We start from the raw sequence: 20,117 nt of genomic DNA, 5'->3' as shown, positions 1-20,117 counted from the left end.
AGACTAAATGTAAATACAAAGATAGAGATTCACAACCCAGTGGCTGACGGCTCACCCTGTACAGTGTAAATTTCCAGAGTCTACGGAACCACATAGGAGTACCATTGACCTTTGCTTTCTTCTTTAAGCTATAATACTATGAGATTAGCCTATTTTTTACCTAACCGTAAATAATTCCCTTTTACCAGTAACTCATATGTGTAGTATACAAAAAGGTCTTTTCTGTAGCCAAACCATGAGCCATCACTGTTATGATTCTCCGGGTAATATTCTCATTTCAATGAGGATATATAAACACAAAGAATAATCAGATGTACTATACTGAGTTTGCACATCTCTGTGTTTCTTAGGTAAAGCTCACTGACAGTTACTCACTGGAAAAGAGGCCTGTGACTCGGAAGGCGCTAATCTCTCCAGCCTTGGAGGACTGCTATAAAGGTCACAAGTCAACTCTTTAAAAGGAGGCATTATCTTTTCAAAGAGAAATGTACTGCTTTAAGCAAATAAACCACAGGTACTTTGAAGTCCATTTTAAACAGATTATTCACTGCCTAAGATAAGGATCAAAAGGAGCAGGCTCTGGGCAGATACTTAGGAAGCAGACTAGAGAAGGATGCAAACAGCAAACTGCTGTTCAAAAACTGCAATTCTAGTGTAGCATGGTGTGGCAGTCTTAAGAGGTGGAGGCAGGAAGAATAGAAATTCAAGGCTAGCTTTGGCAGCAAAACAACTAGCCTGAGCTACATCAGATCTTGTCTTATCAGCAAAAGTAAGAAGAAAAAAAAAGCATCCCTTATGTCAAAATACACACACAGACACACACACACACACTCATACATTCACACACATATGCACATACACTCACACATACACACACATTCACACATACACACATAACACACACATATACACACATACACACAGACTCGTGTACACACACAGATTCTCTCTCTCTCTCTCTCTCTCTCTCTCTCTCTCTCTCTCTCTCTCTCTCTCTCTCTCTCCCACACACACACACACACCCTCACACAGACAAACTTTCAAAGTTTAGTGGGTCAAGTACAAGTGAATAATCAAGCCTGCCAAGAAGTAACCATGTAAGGTGCTCCAAAGTCAGTTAAAAAAAAAAAACAAAATCAAAATCAAAAACATTGCTTCACTAAACAAAAGCCAAAGAAAATAGAGTTTTTTTTTACAAAATTAAAGGAGTATGTGTATAAAATGATAATCTTCTTGATCTGTATTAAGAAAAGTATTATAACTATGAAACAAGTTACAGAAACTCAATCTGACTATCTTAAGGATGAGTCTAAACCTAATTATTAAACCAGATATCTATAGCAAACAAACAAACAAAAAAATACCTAACTTGCACTGTTGGAGTTAAGGACTCACAGTAGAGTCAAATCATGCAAACGGTGCACTGCATTCTACAAAAAGCAAAGACACTGGTGAGTGTCTGTCCATTCAATTCTCAAAACAGTAAGTACTATTGACATAGCATAACTAAGCAATCACACTGTCTGATGGTTGGCTGACTATCCACAACCTAATTCATTTACACTATGCTGTAGTTGGATAGGGGTGACCCTCCTCCCAGTGACCATATTAAAGAGTGTGGCTAAATTGTCTCTGGGGCTCCAGTGAAAAGTGGGAACCTTTAAGAAAGTGGGGCCTAACAAAAGGAAATTGGAACACTTCAAAGGTTTTATTTTTGACCAAGCCCTTTCCTCTTTGTTTGCTTTTCTTTGCCATGAGGTAAATAGCTCTCCACCACGTGCTCTCTCACTCACACCTATAGTCCCACGTACTCAGGGACTAAACTTTCTCAAACCATGACCCCAGATAAAGCTTCATCTTACAACTTCACCATCTCGGGTATCTGGTCATAACAAAATGCCAACTAACGCACGACAGACTAAAACCAAAGAGTGGCTCTAAAAACCATACTTTGCCATGGTTACAGTATGAGAGAAATGACAGCCATCAGCTTTATAAGCCTCACGATGTCTGGGAGACAGGAGCTGAGCATCTGTATGACTGAGGTTCAGGAAGAATGCACAGGAAGGTGGAGAGGTCTGTATTGAGCTCTCTGGTTATCACAATGCCAAGTCGAAGAGATTCACACTCTCCTGCGTGACATTCCAACAAATATGGTAGGGTCTTCGCAGTGAATGCTTCCACATAGCCACCTCTCTAGCTGAACCCACGATCTCCAGGCTCTTTCGGAATCACACTGACTGATGCACCTGGAGTGTTTCCAAACAGGTGGCTCCTTTGAGCGGACTGAAAAACAATTTGCTCCCATCAGCAGAGGCATACCCTAATTAAAGTAGTTTTTAAATCGTAAACCTGTTTATTTGATAATGCCATATTGTAATGATTGGATTTAATTGAAGGATGACTAAAAACTGTGAAGTAAGAATACGAAAAGTAGCGCAGTATCCATGAAAAGCAAGTTGACTGCTGCGAAAATGTTCCCAGATGAGCCACTGTCAACCAGTATTTTCCCTGCTTCTGAATGAGGGGTGGATATTTGCAAACCAATAGGAAAAAAATAAATCACAAATAGCTTCAAATCTTTACTTCATTTTTAATAAATGAACCCAAGGACAATCCAGAGGAGACTAATTTTATGAAGATTGGTAACACATGACCAAATTTGCTTTTATGTTACCGTGATAAACAAACATAGTAAACAAAAACAGTGACGGACCAAAAGCAATGTGGGAAGGAAAGGGTTCCTTTCCTCTTTCAGAGTTATAGTCCATGATTTAAGAAAAAGGAGGGCAGGAGTTCAAGACAGAAACATGGAGGCAGAAACTGAAACAGAGACCACAGAGGAAATCTGCTTACTGGCTTGCTTAGTCTGGTTTCTTATACAACCCAGAACCACCTGCCTAGAGTGGCCAATCCACTATGTCCATAGATACAAAGAATAGCAGACTAATTTATTCACTCTCCAAGTGCAGTGAGTAAAGAGAGAATTTATGTGATTCTGAAAACTGTTCAGAAAAAAAGCAGAATGATACACCACCAATATTACAAAATGTAAAATCAATAGGACTTGGTGACTGAGGGGAGAGAAAAGCATATAGAATAAAAATCCCAAACAGATCATCAACAGGTTTAGGGATTTTATACACTAGGAAACGAAGACAAAAAACAAAGCTGAGAACATTAGTTTGAAATGCTGTACATTATATCCAGGGGAAAATAATGGGTTAACTATCAGTTGATTATGTATATTCAAGGCTCAAGAAAAATGAAGGTGTCAATTTAAGACAGAACGTGAACCTGGTGGCACAAATGGGCTTACTCATGGAAGCAAATGCAGAAAGAACAGGGAGGGGTGGGGGCTGTAACTCCTTTAAACACTAGCTTTAGAGGCAAGAAAAGTAAGGCCACTCCCTTCAGGATGTGAATTTGGTGTGTGACAGATGGAGAAGAAGAAAGGGACTGTGGACCAGAGCTTCTATGGAAAGAGTCATCCAGATACTGCCATGGTGGTCTACCACACCTGATGTCTACTGGAGTGACCCTTTTCCAAACTTCTTACAGTAAGCCTAAGACACTGATAACCACGGCTTCACTCTTTCTGCTTTCTGCACTAAATGAATGAGTGTTCTCCACAAATGCCTAGATCTTCACCATGATGGCCGATGAGGCCTTTGCAATGAGACCGTGTGGTTTAGGATTAGTGCCCTGGTGAAGGAGAGCCCACAGCCAGGGTTGTAGCAGCGTAGTGTAGTACATTCCAGGGAAAGTCCTCAGTCAATCCCAAGTATCATAGAGACACAGTGTGAGATAGAGAGAAAGCAAGAGACAGAGACTGATAGACCCACAGGAACCTCTTCATTCACCATCTGCCATAGGAGGGGGCAGGGAGACTCTAGCCATCTTCACCAGGACCTGGCCATGCTGGTGCTCTGATCTTAGCTTTCCTGCTAGAAGACTGTGAGCAGAAAAGTTCTTATAGCACAGTGGGAGGAATGAAGGGAAAGAAGGTGATCAGGACAGACAGAAGGAGAGAGGAAGCAGCGCCATGTGAAGGGTGTGCCACCAAGGGAAGGAAACTGAAGAGACAAGCAGTAAGTGATATCAAATAAAAGCAAGGTCAGATGTGACATCAGAAAAACACAGCATGTAGCAGTCTGGGAAGCCATGAGCCCCGTGTGAGCTTACCGATAGTGTTCACACTCGAGTGCTTAGGTGAGAGAACATACGAAGGTGAAGGAAGCTGAGGCAAGATCTGTTCAGGGGCTCTCCTACAGCTGAGGATAAATGAGAGTAAGGAAAGTTTGTTTCCTAGAGAAGGAAACCAGAGCAAAGGAAGGCTCTTTAAAACACAGACCATGAGCCAACAACAGCTGGCCTGGCCTACACAAGAATCTGTCTCAAAACTCACAACTAACAGAGAGCGAGCAAACAGAAACTCAGACATTTTCATCTGGCACAAAGGTGGCAGATCATAAGCAACGCTGTCAACAACAGCCTCGGGCCCAGAGAACTGACCCTCTGCAGTATGTGAGGAACGAGGGAGATGCTTCTAGGCAAGGGGAGGGCAGATAGACTGAGCATGTAACTGAGGTGCTTCATAGTTTCCAGATAGATAGCTATGGTGCTACACCATTCCTCCCCTTGGGAGGGACCTTGTTGCTGCAGAAGGACTGTGGATGCTCACACAGGGCCCTTCCTGAGGCTTGACAGCAGCTCTGTAGCATTTCCTTCATCAATGAGTGAAAGATACTAACTTCACTTTAGTCTCACAAGAAACATAGCTTAGGAGATACACTTTACATAATAAGCTTAGGAGAGGCTGAAGTAATAACGCAGGGAGTAAGAACACTTTCTTGTCAAGGGTAAGGACCTGAGTTTGAATCCCACCATCCACCTAAAAAGCTAGATGTACCAACATCTGTTCTTAACTCCAGAGCGGTGGGAAACAAGGAGATTAGCCGGGACTCAATAGCCGTCAACCTAGCTCCAAGTTCAGTAAGACAACTCGTCTCAAAAGGAAAAAATAGTGAAATATGATAGAGCAGGTGACCTGACACCCTCCGCAGGCCTCCACACATATGCCACGTATGTGCCTGTACTCAAATCACACATACACATACACTTCACACAGATATACTACACACACATACAAACAACATAAAAAAAAGACAGCAGCAGCAGCAACAACAACAAAAACAGCAGGAGACCAAGAGTCATTAGAAGCAATCCATACAGGTTATTAATCTTAATATATTCTTACACAACATACACACACACACACACACACCATGCATATATACACAGTAGCAAAACTAGGCATTACCAAATGGAACTAGAAATAAAGCACACACCATTGCCTTTATGGAGCTAAGAGACTGATGATAATATCACATCTTCCTGCAATAAAGATCACAATTACTAATCCTGGCAAGGCGGGCTCCCCATATAAAAATGGCACAATGTTTTCTAGTCTGAAACATGTCAAATCATAAGTGGACTCCTAGTTGCAATTTGACCATTACCTCAGGAGCATTTCACTAAACCTGAGGAAAATATAAATAAAAGAAAGGGAATCAATCATTATTCTACCTGGCTACTAGGGAATACTGTGAGCAACAGCCGCAGGCCGTAATCTGTTAAGGCTAAGCTTTGTTAGAGCTCCTGAAGTTTTAACTAGTGAACAAACAGTGAACTGCAATAGATCCCACAACAAATAGTTAAAAGAAATTAAGACCCAAGCCCCATCCTGCACGACAAGACTGGGGCAATGCAAGCAGCGATTTCTATTATGTTAAATTGATGCTGATAGGAAAGAATGAAGAACTCTGCATATTGACAGAAAAGCATACAGTACCATGTAATGAATCAACAGCATCTCTTATGTTCCTGCCTCCAGGAACAATAAGATATTCTGCCATAGGAACTTAGCACCCAAGGTGGAATGCAGTGGTGAGGTTAGATCCCCACGACGATCCCTCCTCAACTCCAACTTTTCTTCACAGAAGATACTTGAATAGAAATGCAAGTTTACCTGGAAGCAAAGCCAACAGTGGCAGAGTTCTGCCACTCACCTTTGCACCAGATTGTTCTCCACTTTTCTAATGATTCAAGTCAATGAATGGTTCTCAACCTTCCTGATGCTGTAGCCGTTTAATTATAATTCATCATGCAGCGGTGACCTCCAACCATAAAATTATTCCGTTGCTACTCCGTAACTTCAATTTTGCTACTGTTTTGAATCGCAATGTAAATATCTTACATGCAGAATATCTGATATGCAACCCTGGTCAAACCACAGGCTGAGAACCACTGATCCAAGCCCACATGTCTTCATGAACTTTTTTCTGTATTTTTGACAGTTTCAGACATATACAGAATGCGTTGTAATGATACTCAGCCCCTCATTACCTCTGGTAATGAGGCCCTCTGGTAGCCTTCTCTGAACCCCTTCTTCTTCCCACCTTGCCTCTCATTGATTACACCATTAGAGAGAATGATGCCTCCTCCAGTATGATCAAAGTCATAACGATCTCACTCCTTTATCTGTCACAGGAAGTCAGAATGCCCAGTGTCATGCAGGTACCCACAGCTCTGTCTGTTCCTGGCTGCAACAGCAGCGTTGGATCTGGATGGTAACATTTCACAACACTTCTCCATCTTGTGACTCTGAAGTTGTTTCTGCCCTCCCTTCTGTGATATTCCCTCCTGGGCCTTGGAGAGAGGAGATGGGGTTGATATCTATGTCTGGTTTAAGGATGAATACCCCTCAGTCACTTAGTCTCAGCACTTTGATCAGATGAGTCTCTAACTGTCGTGCATCCTTTGGATACTTGGGACACGGGTACAAAGTCTTGGTTGGCTTCAGTGGTAAACGTATAGGGAGAAGACATCAACTGTCACTTCTAGGGCTGTGTCCACAGACACAATTGCTGCATCTTGCTGATATCTTTTAGAGTGCTGGTGCACAGCACATACTAATTAAAAAGAAAAATTAATGAAAATGTGAGGACCAAGAAACACACACAAATGGGTTTCTGCAAGCCCCTAAATCTTTAATACTTGTCTTCATGTAGTTTATATTAAAAGATTAAATCAATAATTACAAATACAAGAAATTAACCCTTGTTAGAAATTGCTCACAAAGCCAGGCAGCAGTGGTGCACGCCTTTAATCCCAGCACTTGGGAGGCAGAGGCAGGCGGATTTCTGAGTTCGAGGCTAGCCTGGTCTAAGAGTGAGTTCCAGGACAGCCCCAGCTATACAGAGAAACCCTGTCTCGAAAAACCAAAAAAAAAAAAAAAAAAGAAAAGAAAAGAAAGAAATTGCTCACAAAAAGAGAAAAGGAAGTAACACACAATCACTACAATATCCCTTACTATTTTTGAAACTTAGTTTTCTTAAATTAGTTGACTTCATATTGCCACATCTTCACAATGTTCAAGATCATGTATAAGCCCGTGATGTAACCATATAATTAACTCATTATTTCCTTTCAGAGTTCTTGGGGGAGGGGATGTATGAGGGAGGGAGGTGACAATAGGTGAGAGCTATTCCTTTTTAAATATAAGCTGGTACTGACCTGGAAATACCATCCCTCCTAGCTGGTTTTCATAGTGCTAGAAGGTTCTACTCAGGGTAACAGAAGAGAAATGTAATGATCATTCTTATCCAGCTACACGTGTTGTGAGGATAGTAACAACTATCCTGACAAGATACACCCAACAGATGCAATAAATGGTATCTGAAAAATATCATGGGAGTAACAGAATTCTCCTTGTATTTAAAGCCTGTTCTAAGAGATGAATCCCATACCTAGCAAGTGTCATCACAGCCAAGAGCCTGTGGCTAGATAGGTCATCGTCCCTAGGAGAGAACTCAATGCTATCATTCTGCGAAATAGACACAGTATTAAACTGATTCTTAATGACTTGATAAACCCATAAGTTAATCCGTAACTCAACCCTTATCAGAGAAGCTTCTTTTTGAAGCAGATAGCAATTAGCAGAGACCCACAACTGGTCATCCTTCAAACAACAGAGGCCGTGAAGTGCTCAGCCTTAAATGTGGTGTCAATATCACACTGCTCTCCCCAAAGCTCAGAAATTATTGTGGAAAGGGGGTGGGAAGATTAGGAGCCTGAGGCAGTGGAATACTTCAAAGGACCAATGTTTTCGGGACACAAAGGGGCAGCGACACATATGAATTCACAGCCATTGTGACAGAATGCACAAGGCCTGCACAAGCTTCAAGCCAGACAAAATCCCAGCAGGCAGTTAAGGAGAAGGGCACAGAGTCCTGTCCCTAGCTAGGAAACCATAAGCAACTAAGAATTGCTGAGAAAAGAAAGCTGGTTTTTTTCAGAGTGTGACTCTTGGTCTGTAGAGCATACTCCAGTGTTCTAACACCCAAGAGTATTTGAGCCACCCAAGCTGAACTTGATTAAAGAAACAGGAGAACAGCAAGTGATATGGGTAGGGAGGTAAGGTAGCTCTGGAAGGAATTGCAGGGGGGCAAGGATGGTTATGTTAAAATAGATACTATATATACTTTTCAAAGGATTAAAAATATTTTCTTGAAAAAAATTCTTTCAAAGAGACTGTTGTCATGGATTGGGGGAGGGGTTGGTTTGCTCAGACAGCAGTGCTGACCTTTGCACTTCCCTAAGTCTCAGATTTATTTGAGACATGGGAAGTTTCAAATCCTGCTACCTCCTGCTTAAGGAAACACTCTGTCAACAGTCACTGGCCTCTGCTGATTCTTTGAATTGAGCTGGCCAAGCTGCTGAGTTAGAGACAGGAATTTAGGAAGTTCTGCTGCGGTGTTCTAATGATGGTCACAAGGAAGCTGCTCCCTTGGGCCACATAAAAGGCTCCCAAACAAACACCAGCCTTAAAAGCCACATACACACATGTCCACAGAACAAATTATTTGCGAAACAGAAAAACCAACTCCAGCAGGCCCTTCAACTAATGCAAGACCTAAGAGGGAAATACAGCCAGAGCATTCCCATGGCTCCACTTACCTGCTGGAAATAACTTCCCACAATTGAGTTAATTCCATTTACATCTGCATGTATAAATCTACTCATGCCAGCGATGGCTCAAAGAAAAGTAACACCTACTTAACAAACCTTCCTATCTCCCAGGCCACTCCCAAGAAGGTCACTACAGCAACATACATAACCCAGCAATACAACTAGTTAAATGATATTTTCTTCTATGACCTAGCTGAGAGTCTAGAAAAAGTGAAGAAATCGTGGAAAACAATTGCTTTCAAAGTGAAGTAAACCTCACCTCTGCTAATGCCTCATTCTTTACAGTGGATGTACACGTAAACACTGCACCATAGCCTTCCAATTTCCCATGCCACCTTAAAACATGGAAGCAACTACAGGGCAGCACAGAGAGAGCCACCAGTGAGAGCCACAGCATGCTTTCCTCTCACCAGCCTCCCTAGAGGAAAAAGGTTCAGGATCAAATATGAGGATTCCAAACACAACGGATGCTTTGAGACTGCCTTCCTTGACTTAAGATTGACTAGATTCTTTTTTTCCCCTTGGTTGTCTAGCTTGACCTTACTAGTATTCAAAATTCTCTAGTTGGTGGAGTTATGACCAAAGTTACTAGTTTTAACTAACTTGCCCTGAGGGCTAATGTGTGGTCAAATCATTTCCTTGAATATGAAAGGGAAAAGAGACAAAAGACGTGAGGATGACACAGGATGCTTGGAATGTTGCTCAATCCCTAAAAGGATGCTTTTCTACAAAGGATCCCAGGCGTACAACTCAGCAGCATGCCAAGAGACTCAGCTGCAACGCCATTCGATTCAACAAATATTTACTAGGCACCTTTTGCCAACTCAAATGTAAGAAGAATTCCAAACTACATTTATACTCTTTGGATACGAAACAGTGCTGGAACACGCGAAAAAAGAGCTTAATAAATGATAAAAAAGAAGGCGAGAAGGATGGGACCCCTACAGGATGAGCACTTAGCTTATGTATCAAGGACAGAAAGATAATTGGGCAGCAAGTGAGTCTCAGTGGTGTTGGCTAGTGATTTAATCTGGACTCATTCCACATTTCTTAAGCTAGCTTTTGATTTAATCAGTCATTTTTCTTGACAGATCGAATCACAAAAAGGATAAGCCAGCTTAAAGGGAAGCTTCGAGTTTCCATTCCATTTTTTCTTTTAATCTTTTCTCCTCTCTCTCTCTCTCTCTCTCTCTCTCTCTCTCTCTCTCTCTCTCTCTCTCTCTCTTAAAAGATTTACTTCTTTTCTATATGTGAGTACTCTTTGCTCTCTTCAGACCCATCAGATGCATCCGATCCCATTACAGATGGTTGTGAGCCACCATGTGGTTGCTGGGAATTGAACTCAGGACCTCTGGAAAAACAGTCAGTTCTCTTAACCGCTGAGCCATCTCTCCAGCCTCCTTTTATTTAATCTTTTCGAGACAAGGTATTTTTGTATTTTTGAGACTGCACTCACATTTAGTGTGCACATACCGCCAGCCTTCACTTTCCAATCTTCCCTCCTCCAGCTCTAGAATGTGTGGATTGGAGGCATTCACCACCACACATTTATGTAGTGCTGGGGATGGAATCCACTCTACTAGTTACATCCGCGGTCTCAAAGCTGGCTTCAAAGAAAACTCTAAGTTAACATCTTCTGCTTCGATGTTTTGCCACTTTGGTAACGTAAAGCAGACATCTAAGCTACACTTAAGAACCATTTGCACACTTAACTTCTCAGTCTCTATATGAACCTCATACAACATCGGCTTCTTCCTGACAAAACTCCCAAACACAAGAAGAGAGATGGGGCAGGGGACCCTGATCCAACAACATACAAAGAGCCACGTGACCACACACAGCCCAGCAGCACAAACTGTCTCTAAAGGTCTGAGAAATAATCACAACCTAATGAACGGTCTGCAGGCACTGTTCTGACACTAATTGAAAGATTCTGTTACAATTAGCTATAGTTTTAAACTCTTCCCTTTATAGCTCAAAACTGAAAACAAGCCAGATGTCCCTGAATACCACGTACACCTTTTAAAGGAAGGTTTTCTAATGTCTGAAAATTAATTATGCTGCTGTCCAATTCTGTGACTTCTCAAAGTGATGAGATTATGGGTTTGGAATAGATGGCCTGCATACAGTGTGAATGCCCTTTCAATTTATTCACTATATATGTTTATAAGATTTCAAGATTTCTTGTTTGACTAATTTAAGATATAAATGTTCTACTTTGCTTATCTGTTATTATGATTAAAACTCTAACTAAAATCAATTAGGGGAGGGAAGGGCTTATTTGATATTGTTTACAATCCATCTTCAAGATAAGGCAGAGTAGAAACCAAATGCAAGAGCCTAGAGACAGGGACTAGACTAGAGACAATGTCCACTGCATCCTTATGTCCGGAGACTTGCTCATCCTGCTAATATAGCCCATACCTACTCACAGTGTCTTGACTCTCCCCCACACACATAAGTCATTAATCAAGAAAATGTCCCACAGATATGATTATTGACCTATCTGATCCACGCAATTCTTCAGTTGAGGTCTCCTCTTCTTAGATGACTCTAGACTTTGTCTAGGTGACAAAACCAAACCTGCACATCACGTGTATTCATACTTGCATGTCCAAGGCTAGGCAACTATAACAAATTACCAGACTCTGAGCAATTTATAAAGACCAGAAATGTAAGTGCTTCCTTGTAAAGGCTATAGGTCCATGATCAAGGTGCTGTCAGATACAGTCACCCCACAGACCATGATCTCTGCTTGTGAGCTGGTCCCAGGTGGCTGAAACCTCACAGGAGACCAATGCTGTGTCTTCAAAAGAGGTAAGGGAATGGAATAGAATGTCAGCAGCCTATGGCTAGAAGCCTCTAGAGTGGTGCTTAATTCCACCTCATGAGGAACAGCCCTCAAGACCTAACCATCTCTTCAAGGCATCAGGTCCCAATACCATCAACACTATTTCAACAGCAGAATTTAGGAGCAGACATATCCAAACATGGAACAGAATTATTTTACAAATCAGTAATACAAAACAGTTTTAATTTCCTCACTTTTTAACACTTCGAATGTCAAGAGTGTACACTTGTATACTGAAAGAATTTTGGTTTCAGCCACTTTTCAGCACCACTGTCTACATACAGAAATGTGAGAGTATGAGTGTGAACATTAAACTGTTATCATTATTAATGTCATAACTGGTAACAGAGGCAGAAATGTGACTAAGCCCACTAGTCACGGAATGTGACTCTCTGTACACAGGTATGGACCCAAGAGCCAGCAGTTCTGAGTACCAGTTCCCAGCACTTCATTTGTGAGTAGAGCATGCCTGGCTAAGTCACTCAAAATAGCTCTAATGACAACTTCATTATGAAAAGTACTCAAATCGATATGTAAGAAACAACTCGAAAACTATATGGGTGGCTCAAAAGCTAAGAACACAGAAAGAACTTCTGAAGATTAACTTCTTTACGAATCTCAAAAACTCGGTTAGTCACCCACTTTTGCTTAGAGCATGCAATTGCTTAACGTTTCCCATCTGTGTATTCTCTCCTTCCCAATGTGCCTTATTTGTGTTTTACTAATTATTAAACTCCGAAATAAAGCCTGGCTGATGGCCTAACCTCTTTCAACTGCCCTTTAGACTAATGAAGGAACAAATTATTTCATAACCTTACAGTAAACACTATGGGGTTTGGGAGCATTCCTGTCCTTACTTTGGAGACGGGGTTTCATGGAGCTCAGTACTGTCTTGAACTCTTTAGTTAGCCAAGGAGAGTCTTAACCGCCCCATCCTCCCACTGCTTCCAGCACTGGCATTCCATGAGCCACCAGGCCTAGCTCAGCATCCATTTTTGCTTGTTCTGCGCTGTTTCAAGTGGAAGTCCCAGTTACCTAGTGCAAAAGAGGAGGCGAAGAATATTTACGGAGAAGTCCAGGAGGTCTGGCGCCCAGAAAAACAATGTGCTGAGTGCCTCTTTTTACTAGCATACCACTGCATCAGGTTTCCATATCTACATATAAAAGTCTCTGATTATACTCACCCCATTGTTTCCGTTGGTGGGGGCCTTCTACTTTCCCTACCCACCCTTGTCATACCTGCTGATAGCCTCCTTTTGACATCTTTGCTCCCTACCTGCCACATATGAGAGAAAACACGCAGCATGTGTCTTTCTGAGACTGTTTGGGCAGTTAACAAGATCATCTCTAGTTCCGTTAATTTCCTTACAATGACAGTTTCATTCTTGGTTACATACTACAGACTTGTGCATACATACCATGTGTTTGTATTCACTCATCCTCTGTCAGGCACCTACACTGTTTACAGATCTTGGCTATTTTGAATAATGCTGCGATAAACACAGCTCTGGTGTTCTCCCTGAGAATATGTTGACTGGGATACTTTGGTATATATACCAATAACTGAGATATAGAGGAATCGTATGGTAGCTCAAATTTGAATTTTTTGATGAACATGCATATTAATATCCACAGTGGCTATACTCACTTGTAATCACATCAAAACTATATACATCTCTTCCTCTTCACATCTCTACCAACATTTGCAGTTTCTTGTTTTTGTTCATGGTAGCCATTCTCATTGATGTGACAGGATCTCAATGCCGCGTTTATTTGCATGTCCCTAATAGTTAAAGATGTTGAATGCTTTTCCATATATTTACCGTCCATTTGTGTATTTTTATTGGATAATTGTCTTGTTTCAATTTCATCATTTATTCACTGGATTATTTGTTCATTTGGTGTGTAATTCTTATTTTTTTTATGTGTATGACTACTTTACTTATATGTATACAAGTGTGTACAGTGTTAGAAGAGGTCAAAAAAGGTCACTGGGTCCCCAGGAACTGAAGTTGTAGGAAACTGTGAGCCTCAATGTTGGCACTAGGACCTGAACTCGGGACCTCTGCAAGAACAGCCAGTGCTTTTAGCTAGTGAGCCACCCCACTAGAGCCCTAGTGTTTACTTTCTTGAGATCTTTATGCATTCAATATATTTATTAATCCTCTGTTGGATAAGTAGTCTTCCTGTTCTCTAGGCTGTCTCTTTACTCTCTTCCATTGTGACAATTTTTTCAATCTTATGCAATCCTACTTATCAATCTTTGCTATTATTTCCTGAGCTATTAAGGTCCTATTCTGAGAAATCTTGAAGTTTTTCCATGTGTTTTCCTCTAACAGTTTCAAAGTTTCAGGTCTTACATTAAGGCCTGATCCGAACTGTGGGAAGAGTGAGAGATGCAGTCTAGCATTTTGTATATGGTTTTCCCTGAAACCTCCTCATAAAGAGTCTTTTCTCTTATGAATGTTTCTAGTGCTTTTGTCAAGAATGGGATAGCCATGGCTGGATGGGTTTTTCTGGATAATGCATTTCCCTGGTGTACTCATGTGTTTTGTTACTATGGCTTTATCATAGAGTTTGAAGTCAGGTACTGTGATAACTCCATTATGGCTACATTTGCTCAAGACAGCTTTGCTATGTAAGGCTGGTTTTGTGCTTCTAGGTTGAATAAAGGTATTTTTTCTACTTTGATGAAAACTAGTAATTCTTAAAAGAGATATGGTGACCATTTTAGTTATATAGCCATTTTGATAATATTAATCCTCCCAATTTATCAATATGGTGGCTTTCCATTTTCTACTGTTTTCCACTTTTTAAAATTTTGTTACTTTTTCCTTGGTACTGGCACTTAATATATTGGCCTAACCTTAAGTGTATACTGTTTTAGTATTTGGGGGGTCATTTTTATGTAACTATTAGTGGATTATTTTAACAACTGTTCTCAGCAAGTTGATTATTGGTATCTAGAAAATCTGACAGTTTCTATACACTGACTCTGTATCCTGATACATCACTGAATGTGTCTATCAAATCTAAGAAGGGTCTATGTGAAATTTTCTCTCTTCACAAGACTGCTCTTCATCACAAATTCCATTCCAGTGCTCATCTTCAAGGGAATGGACCCTGTTTCACTTTTCTTTAAAACATGGCAACCATTAACCCAAGACACAAACACACTACTAAATCATCTTTCCATCTGGACAAAGATGTCGGCTGGGGCACTATTAAGAGAAACTCTCGTAAGCATTACTTAAAACTGTTAGAAGATGTGATTGTAAATCACAGCGAGTTTAATACTGTGGTTTAATTAAATCATCTCTTTTGTAAGAATTGTTCTGTTAAATTCCCCTCACTGTTTGACAATGGAAACACACACGCGCGCGCACACGCACGCACACATACACACACACACATACATGTGAGCCTCTCAGCTGTAATTTTTTTCTCAGCTGTAATTAATGATGTACTTTTATTCTCTATTATTGTGTGGCAAACACTCTGACACAAAGTAAATGAAGCAGAATCATTCAGAGTGATGATTCCCGTGCACTGATTAATGATGCCAATAGCCCTGCGTACCTCAGGTAAATTATAACACTTACAGTCTGGAATTATGAGGGTACCCTGAAATTAATGTTTTCCCACTAATCACTTTGCCTTCACAATCTGACTTCAGTGGAAAGAAATTCTCGAGATTAGAAAGCACCTCCCGCCCTTTCCTTTAAAGCTCCATCTAGCTATGTAGCACAGGCTAGCCTCTAAAGTGTCATCCTCCCCCTTTAGACCCCTGGGTGCAGTTGCTACCATATTCAGCTGTCTCTGTGTGTTAAGCTATCAGACAATGCTAAACTCCCTTCAGAGGTAGAGGGGAAAGGCAAAGAAAACATCCTCTGTAAATGTTTATCAAAGACAAGTTTTTAGAGATAGGGAATGGCCCAGTAGTTATGCACACTGTCTGCTCTTGCAGAGGACCCAAGTTTCTTTCCCTGGCACCCACAAGGCAGCTAACAACTGGCTGTAATGTCCATCAGGGGACTCTAATGCCGCGTTTGCTCTCCATAGGCTTCTCCAAACATGTGGCGCACATAAAATCACACAGGTTCCACACACATATGCATCGTTAAAGACAAAAATTTCCAAGAAACATTTTAGAGTGTTGCACAGGCTATTTTCTATTGCAATTTAAATAAACCAAACACAAACATACTACAGAGTTTTACTAATGAAAGATTCAGGAATGGTTAAAACAAAATCCATAGCAACAGAAAGTAGAGAGGTGATGAAGAGCAGGTGGCAGGGATACTGAGTTTCTGGTTAAATAGTTGCAGAGCTTCAGTTTTCCAAAGTAAAACAGACTTAGGAGATGAGCCGTGGGGATGGCTGTCCAGCGTGGGAATGAGAAGGTGAGAGGCCTCCCTGCGCGTCTCTCTTCACAGTAATCCGTTCCTCTCCTCTACCCCTGCCAGAGAGTGTCACAAAGTGAGCCATCTTAGTGATTGATGATCAATTTCAACTGGATAGCTACACTATCTCATTCCCAGCACCTACAGTGAGTAAGTCTGCAAACTTAAAGTGCCTAGACATACCTGAAAGCCTGTAAATGAATTAAAGCTGGGAAAGCAACAGGTTTTCACTCAAGAACTATGCTGTCAGTATGTCCCTTCAAAAGCAAATGCACACAGACAAAAGCATCTCCACACAGTTGCTGTAACATGTATTCATTCATTCGCATAGTCATAGACCGTGTCCTCTTTGCAAAGTAAACTTATTTCCAGCTTGGTCAAACATATTAAGTGAGCTTAACTGCATCTTAAGATAATTCCAGGATTATCATCAGTATATAGGTAATATTTTTCCATACTTATTTAAACAATTTGCCAATACACACAATTTTGTCTATTCAGCCAGCATCATATTTCCTTCCATCTGAAACCCTTTTGCTTCCAACCCTCGGGACACAGCCTAATCCTCCACCCTGCAGACCTTACACTGTGAGCTGAATGTTGCTCAGGAAGAGTGACCAAATACAAGATCTTGTGGGTGAATGTGAATTCGGACATGTTTCAGTCCAAGATGAGTATCTGGTTTGCTATTTCTGGCTAAAGGGCAGGGAACATCCAAGGTTGTCAGTCTAACTTTTATCTCTTGTGATTTAACTGGCCCTTCTGCAAGCACAGAATCCAACTTCAAAAGAAGGAAAGGAGTGTTCCTTTTCCATGTTTAAGCAAACAAAGCCTGGGTGGAGGGGTGGGGACAGATTAACAGACCTTCAGGCGACAGGCAGGTTGGAGTTTAGAGAAAGAAACAAATTTAAGAACACAATAGAATTATTATTTTTAAATAAAGCACCAAAAAACGGCAGGGCTGCCAGAGTGCAAATACCAGCTCATGAGGAATAAAATAGGAATTTGCATAAACCTACTTGAACTTATTTCAAGAAGAATCGACTGGACTCGTTTTTATATACAGAAGTCTCTAAGTGTCAGTGGGAAGATCCTCCCACTAACTCCTCCCAGATCCACCACATACCTCCTCACCCTTTCCCAGCTTTGACAGCTCCTTAGAGGTGGGGGCACCTGAACTAGGCATGAGATTTTCAGAGTTGCCACCATGAAGAGTAAGGTGCAGGGATGTGGTGGGGGCTGGTTAGTGGGGGGTTGGGAATGGAGAAAACCATGAATATGAGCAAATATTTTAAAGTATAGAACACTGATAGGGAAAACTTAGTGCTTTCATATGCAGCAAATATGTTAAGTTCATTAACAGTTTAGATCCAACTCAGTAACTGATAGTGTGTCTTAGAACCCAGCAAATATTGAGGATATTGAGTATTCCAGTTTTCATTCTGTTACTACTAATAAAAAACACTGTTACAAAAAAAAAATTTAGGAGAGGAAATGGTTTATTTGGCTTGTACTTCCAGGTCTATTACTGAGGGAAGTCAGTACAGATACACAAACCAGAACTTATTGCAAAAATCAGAGAGAAAAGCTGTTTGTTTAGCTTTCTTATATAGCCTGCAGTCACCTTGCCCAGAGAATGGTGCCACTCATACTGGGCTGGGACCTTCTATATCAATCGAGAATCAAAACCAGTCCCTACAGACGTTCTCATAGGCCAGTCAGATATAATCAACCTCTCAATTGTGACGTCCTCCTCAGATGACCCCAGGCTATGTCACCTTGCTAGGCAAAGCTAACTAGGACATGAGCAACATTAAATACTTTCAGATAAACTACAAAAAGAAAATAATCTATGAGTATCAGTCACTTCCTTATAAACGGGCCATACTTTCTTAATTCTGCATTAGTCTCAGCATGTACTATTGCATGTTCTCCTTCTAATATTTTAATATTCTAATATCAACATGTAATATTACATGTTCTCCTTTTATCAGAGGCAAATGGACCAGCTACTAGATCAATCTGTTCTGTTCGGTGATAGATCCTGGCTCTCCCACTAGACTACTGCCCTGATGGCCATCTAGCCACCCTTTAGAAAGATTCCCATCAAACTTTAAGATTTGGCTTGGAGTATACAGATCAGTTGGCTCAGTGCTTGCCTAGCACACACAAAGCCCTGGTTTCAGTCGCCAATACAGTAGGAAACTGGACACACCTATACTCTGCATTTAGACGGTAGCAGCAGTAGAATCAGAAGATCATCTTTGGCTAAACAGTGAGTTCAGCAGTCAAGGCCAACTCTGGCTACATGAGGCTCTGTTTCAAAAATAATCTTTTTCAAAGTTAAGTCCTTCCCATCATTTTTAAAAACAGATGATAAGAAGTCGCCACTATACAAAGACCAAGATTTAAGTCACTAGAACTTACCGAATGGCTTATGGGGACACTGGTCTGTGCCTGGCTATAAAAAGGCCAATGAAACCCAACCGAATGCTCGCCTGCACACATTATTCTTGGACACAATCACAGTGTTATGTGTAAGCTTAGGGAAGCACTTAAAAACATGGTCTAGGAAACAGTAAAGCCCCCAAACACTCTAGGTATATTCCAAATTTAGACTAAATAGGAAATACCAGAGGAATTTTATCTACTGTATCAAACAATAAAATTCTCTCAGGGCCAGCAATACAACAAACCAGAGAAAGAGGGTATGAGAACTTTGTTCTCTTGCTGGAGAGCCAATATGCTAATAAAAACATCCAGCAAAGGACTATCAAGTCTTTCCAGTATTGTTCTTGGCAAGTCTTTTTTGTTTTTAACATGTAATGTTAAACAATGTGGTAGTTATTGGCCCAAAGTAATAGATGATACTTAAATACCGCGACTAATTAAACCATCAAGACAAGGGGAAGAGTAAAGATAGAAACCAAGGCAAAGGCAACAGGCTTCCAGAGAGAGATCCAACACCAGGGAAGGAAAAAAATTAGCTAAAGAAAACAGAAAAGAGAGAGAAAGACAGAGGCCAGTGAGCAACACGGTGGGGGAGGAAGACAAAGACTAGCATTCTGACTGATAGTTCTCCAAAGTATTTTACCAAAGAACACTATAGACCTGGAGTTGGCATGATTTTTCCCAAGGGTCACATAAAACTGTGCTTAAAGCTGAACATAAAATGCATAGTCCGGGAGAAGGGAAGATGGCTCAGTGGGTAAGAGTGCTTGCAGCATAAACACAAAGACCTGAGTTCGAATCCCTAGCACCCCTGTCAGAGATTAGGCATGTCCACCTGGATCTAGAGCGCCAGTACTGTTGGGGGAAGAGAGAAAATCGAATCACTGGGGCTTGCTAGCAAGACAGACTAATTAAAACATTGTGAGCTCCAGACTGTGGGGGGAGGGGGTGAGAGGAGAGGGAGAGAGATAACCATGTCTCAGAAGAATAAGATTGAGAGTGATCTAGCAGGGCACCTAATGTCTTCCTCTGGTTTCCACACCCACAGGTGGACATGTGATCATATAATCATGCAAACACACACATACACACACACACACACACACACACACACACCACCACCATCACCACCACAACAACAACAAACAAACAAACAAACAACAAATAGAAGATCCGGAGTATCTTCCCCAGGTAAACCCCACAGCAGAGCAAAGGACCAACACTCCAACAGACACTGCCACAGTGCCCTGCTCACACCAGTCCAGGAGCAGTTGTTGCACACCACATGTGACACTAACAGGCTTACAGAGCAGCCACTGATTTCCCACACCTACTTGAAGCTGCTACTGTTAGCATTATCCCTATTTCCAGAGAGTAAT

The 20,117-nt window shown here is 41.2% G+C and overlaps 1 protein-coding gene across 4 annotated transcripts in view; it reads right to left on the bottom strand.

The window, feature by feature from the left end:
- The window catches only part of Klf12 (Kruppel like factor 12), a 384,722-nt gene that overhangs the window by 322,180 nt on the left and 42,425 nt on the right, over positions 1 to 20,117 (bottom strand). The window lies entirely within an intron of this gene.

The sequence above is a fragment of the Grammomys surdaster genome, unplaced genomic scaffold (genome assembly GCF_004785775.1).
Source record: "Grammomys surdaster isolate TR1022 unplaced genomic scaffold, NIH_TR_1.0 126124, whole genome shotgun sequence".
Taxonomy (NCBI): domain Eukaryota; kingdom Metazoa; phylum Chordata; class Mammalia; order Rodentia; family Muridae; genus Grammomys; species Grammomys surdaster.
The sequence above is the reverse complement of the archived record's forward strand: the minus strand, read 5'-3'. Positions and strand labels throughout refer to the sequence as shown.